This window comes from Humulus lupulus, chromosome 8 (genome assembly GCF_963169125.1).
Source record: "Humulus lupulus chromosome 8, drHumLupu1.1, whole genome shotgun sequence".
In the NCBI taxonomy this organism is placed as follows: Eukaryota; Viridiplantae; Streptophyta; class Magnoliopsida; order Rosales; family Cannabaceae; genus Humulus; species Humulus lupulus.
The window spans coordinates 110090712-110096502 of record NC_084800.1 but is presented as its reverse complement, the minus strand read 5'-3'; positions in this window follow the sequence as shown (position 1 = coordinate 110096502).

Sequence of the window (5791 nt, the reverse complement as noted above, 5' to 3'; positions counted from 1 at the left end):
AAGTATATCCTCAATTATTCACTCCCATTACCCGATAACCCGATAGTATGCTAAATACCTTAAATACCCCTTGACTCGCCCCGAGTCGGATATTGGGTCCCGTTGTGACTTTCCCGCTAACTTGATCCCTAGGATCATCTTGTGTCGAGTAACCCAAATAAACCCACATAATAATGTGGTCTCTCACTTATATCACATATATGCACATATATACAATTATGCCCACAACATGCCAAATTATGAAAATTTCCCTTCTAATAACAAACGGGCCCACATGCATATTTAATACTCTTGAACATGCATATATAGTTATATTATCATATAACTCACATAATCATACACAAATATATCATATCAACATATAATTCCATATATTGCCATCTTGGCCCCCTAATCAAGGCCCTAACCCTTATTGGGTAATGTGGGACGTTACAAATAAGCTCCTCCTCCTCCTCGACACATACCTCCCTTAAATCCTCAAGTGATTCAAGGTGAATCCCCCACTGTTCAGATCGCGGTCAAGCCACACGACCTAGACAAGGACCCCGAGGCATTTCGGGGTATTGTGTATGAGATGGCATGCCACATGGTCGGCCATGCTTACAGAGCTAGTGCCAGAGACTTAAGGGCCATTGACCAGCGCAGTCCTACAGACGTCCTTGAATCCTCCATAGGGATGAACCTTACTGTGAGTCCCTTTCGCTCTTCTAACCTTTTCTTTTTCTTTAGATTTTTTAAACTATTCTCGACTTGCTCCATTCTTCTACAGTCTGTCCTGGTCCAATATTGAGGCATAGCTCACGTTAAGGCCAGTGAGGAGGAACTCTGAGTTTCCTTGGGCGCCACTCAAGAGAGCGAGCAGGCCACCAAAGCTGCCATGATTTCTTCTAAGGAGGGCGAGCGGTCTACAAAGGCGGCTCTATTCGCCTCCCAGGCTCAGGTCGTGGAGGTGAGCCATTACTCGGACCAGCTTCAAGCCGAAATTGAAGAGCTCAAGAAGAAGTTGATCGAGGTCGAGGAAGGACAAGGCCAAGGAAGAAGTTTCAGTGTCCTCATCTCAAATGGAGGAGATGATTTACCATTGCTGGGATTCAACCAGGATGAGAACTTCTCTTTCATGTAGCTCGAGCGGTGGGATATGTATCTTGATCTGTTCAAGGTTCGGTTCTCACAGGAACCCTCGGAGACTGGCGAAGCTTCCGGAGCTGCAGAGGGGGATGGTGAGGAGGTGACCTCGTTGGAGCGTGCTGACGGAGCTCAGTTATTTTATCTCACCCTTTTATTATTATTATTATTATTTATTTTAAACTTTTGTAATAGTCCCTTGGGATCGAAACAATTGCATTCAGGCTTAGGTCGAGGTTTTTCTCCCCGAGATGACAATATATTTATCAATATACACCTAACTTGTGATCTATTTGTGTTTCCCTCAATTTATTATTTTCTCATGTTTATGAATCCTTAGACTCTTGTACATTCGATATCTTAGGGATTGACTTTTAGATCGAGATAGGTTTTATGGAAATCTTAGTTGTATCAAGATTTTGCTTGCTTATTTATGTCATACCTATTAAGAATCAGGTGTCGGACTTGGTTATGTCCAGGGTTTTTAATAAACTTAATAGCATTATACCTGTTAGAAATTAGGCCTCGGACCTTGTTATATCCAGGGTGTTTTTGATTTATCAAACTCATTTCGCGTTAGGTTTATTGAAAACTGGAGCTTTAAAAATTCATTGAATAATCAATTTCTCCAAACTTCTAAGTTTTTAATCCTTAATAGAGTAACCTGAACTTTCTCAAAAACTCTCCTCGGTTATGTGCCCCCCAAGGAACCAGAACATATAGACGTTCTTGGTTGCTTTTACAATGTGAGCTTGTAATAATAAAACAAAGAAGTAGTTATTTAATAATCTATCTATTATTGAATTGAAATGGCATTTATAAATCTGCCTTACATAAACGGTAATACTATTGAAAATACTTTTTTAAATGAAGGGCATTCCAGGTCCGTGGGACTATTTCCTCATTTACCCGATCTAGCTTGAAAGTTCCTTCGCGTAGGACCTCTACGATCTGATACGGTCCTTCCCAATTAAGGCCTATCACACCATCCCTGGGATCTTTATTCACCAAAATGACCCTTCAAAGAACTAGATCGCCTAATCCGAGCCTGCATCCTTTGACCTTTGAATTGATATAATGAGTGATCGTTTGTTGACAATGGGTGAGCTATAACTGCGATGCCTCTCATTTTTCTTCGATCAGATCGAGGGATGCCCTAAGCAGCTCGTTGTTATGATCTTGATCAAATTTCCTTTGTCTGTGAGTAGTCACCATTGCTTCAATTGGAAGCATAGCCTCGCTTCCAAAGGTTATGGAAAAGGGGGTATGTCCCGTAGAGGTTCTATGCGAGGTCCTGTAGGCCTAGAGTACTTGTGGGAGCTTCTCGGGCCATAATACCTTGGCTTCATCTAATCTTCTCTTCAAGCTTGCCTTCAGGGTCTTATTTACAACCTCGACCTGCCCATTGGCTCGTGGGTATGCTACTGACGAGAAACTCTTGGTTATCCCATATTTTTCACAAAAGTCTATGAAGAGATTACTATGGAACTATGTTCTGCTGTCTGACACAATCTTTTTAGGGAGTCCAAATCAACATATGATATTCTTCACAAAAAAATACAGGACTCTCTTCAAGGTGATGGTTGCCAGAGGTTCAGCCTCTACCCACTTCGTAAAATCATCGATCGCCACTACTGCATACTGAACTCCTCCTTTTCCCATTGGCTCCTATCAAGTCAATTCCCCATGCTGCAAATGGCCAAGGAGATGAAATCATTGTTAGCTCGGTTAACTATGGTGAAACGCTGGCATTTGTCGCACTTTTGCACATACAAGATCGAGTCCTTTGTTAAAGTGGACCAAAAATAGCCCTGCCTCAATACCTTTAGAGCTAGGTTTTTCCCCCCCAGCATGGTCTTCGCAGAAGCCTTCGTGTACTTCTTGTAAAATAGTTTTTTCTTCCTCAAGCAGAACACATCAAAGGAGGGGCAACGAATGACCTCACCGATATAGGATTCCATCCATAATTACATACTATTGAGCTTGATAAAGTAGTTTTCTCGCGTCTTTCCTATCACCAGGTAGCTTTTTGGTCATGAGGTACTCCTGTAGCGTCCCGAATTTGCTAATATGTGATTTATTATGTTAATATGTGATTTGATGAGTATGTGATTAGAAATGCATGTCTAGGTGAATTAAATATGCATGTGGGCCCCATTTGGTTATTAGGGGCATGTTTGTAATTTTAGCCTATTGAGGGCATTAATGCAATATTTGTGTATATTGTAATCTTTACCACGTGTGAGTGGTGATATAGTTGTGATGCATGATCTGAGATAGTCCTAGGGAGCAGTTTAGTTAGAAAGTCACAACACGACCCAATACCCGACCCAGGGCGAGTCAAGGGGTATTTTGAGCAATAGACATTTTATTGGGTTATCGGGTTATGAAAATAAATAATTGGAGATATATTTGAAGTTAGTGAGTCTATGAGGGAATGTTGGGAAAATATACCATTTTTCTCTCGGTATTTTTGGTACCCCAAGCCTTTGGATTAACTTAAGTCACTTAAGTTAGTTAAGACAAAATATAGGAACACTTACAATTTTTCCCAAAACCGACCCTATCTTTATTCTCTCTCACTCTTGCTTTCTCTAGACCATGCCAAGAAGGCCATTGAAGCTAAGTGGAAATTGTTGGGCTAGAAGTCACAAACCAAAGCTCTAGACTTGGAGATTAGCTCAATATTAGCTTGTGGATTCAAATAGAGATGGAGGTAAGCTTTGAATTGTGATTTTAGCCATTAAATTATGTAGTTATTGGCTGAGTTTTAGTGTTCTTGGGTCTTTGAAGTTAAATATTGAATTGGGGAATTGATGAGGTTTTAAGCTAGCTTTTTGCTGGGTTTTGTTGCTGGGAACATTTTAGAACTACTGTGATAGTTAAATTGGCTGGGTTTTGGTTGTGGAAATTAGAAATTTTTCTGGGTTCGAAGGGGTCGGGCCGCGGCTCTGTTCTTGGTGAGCCGCGACCCTCTAGAATAGATAGGCGCCAAGAAGAAGGGCGGGCCGCAACGCATGTCTGAGATTTGGGGAGGCTGAGTCTCTCGTTGAGGCGGGCCGTGGCACAAGGCCATGGGGCCACGACTCTTAGGGACTTTTTGGACCCAGAGAAGGTTTTTGGCTTGGGAACCCAGAATTTAATGCTCGGGTGGATTTTATCACCCGGATTGATAATATTCAAAGTCCCGAAGGCTAGAATGATATCCAAAAGTTATTTACTGGATTAGAGCTTGATGGATGGATGTTGTTGATACGTTGTGACTAGGTTTTCAGCGAGGCTCAGACTAGGGGAATGTGCTCGGGAAGCTTGGGACACAGGTAAGAAAACTATTATACCCGTAGAGCAGGGAGAGGCCTTATAATTTGTATTACAGGGCACGACCCTATGTGATTGTATTGCAGGGTGTAGCCCTATTATTTATGTTCTATATTTGTTTAAGTATTTCTTGATTATATGTTATGTATTGTATACTTGTGAATGAATGGCGAAGGCCAGGAACGGTGAAGGCATAGAATGGCAGGAAGCCGAGTACGGCAAGGGGCCGGGAACAGTGTTAAGCATGTGGAGTGCAAGGCTGAGTACGGCAAGGGGCCGAGAGCGGCATTGAGCACGTGGAGTGCAAGCCGCTAGGGTGAGACCCTTCTCGGATGCATGAGTCATCCTCACGATGTAGACCACGAACCCAGGGCCTGGTAAAGCGCCTGGGACGGCATAGCCACTATATGTTTTGCCTATTGGCTGCCCTGTTATATGCTGATTGATAGATATGCATATGTTGATTATTTGTGTTGAGTTTTCTTGCTGGGCTTTGGCTCACGGGTGTTCTATGGTGTAGGTAAGGGTAAGGGAAAGGTTGACCAACAATGAGTACGGAGAGCGTGAAGCAACGTGTACATGTTCGGCCTGCCTGGCTGCCACGGCCAGGGGTATTTTTGGGGAATTCTATGTATTAACCTGAATTTTTTCGTTTAGTCGACCTTAAATGTATTTTGAGTTGTAAATATTGCTAAACAACATTTTGGGATCCCAACTGTAAAACTTTATGATATTTTCAATGAGTATCCAAATATTATGTATTTAATGACTAAGCATGGGTTTTTATCTCAACTTAGCTACACTTTTAAGCTAAATCTCGATTAGCGAGTGATTGTTACATTTTAAATTCACTTAGTAACAACTCTAAGGTAGCAGGGCTTTACAACTCCATTATAGGAATCATCCAAGTTGGTCTTATATCAATCATTCTGACCTCCACCATTTCTCCCGTTACACTCAGGCTTTCCAAGAACTCCACCGAAACTACTTTCAATGTTTCAGCCTCTTTGGTGGTTGCGAGTTGAGCAAGAGCATCAGCGTTGGAATTAAGCTCACGGGGTATCTGCTCAACGTAGCTAAACTTGAACTCAGACAACTCGCCCTTTACCTAGCTAGGTAGGTCGCCAACTTGATGCCTCGAGCTTCATACTCCTCTAATATCTGATTTACCACAAGCTAGGAATCACTATAGCATTGGATGGCTTTCGCCTTCAGCTTTTTCGCCACCCTTAGCCATGCCAATAAGGCCTCATTCTCTGCTTTGCTGTTGGATGCTTCAAACCTGAACCTGAGAGTTTTATGGAACCGATGTCTTTCAGGTGAGATTAAGATTATCCCAGCTCTTGAT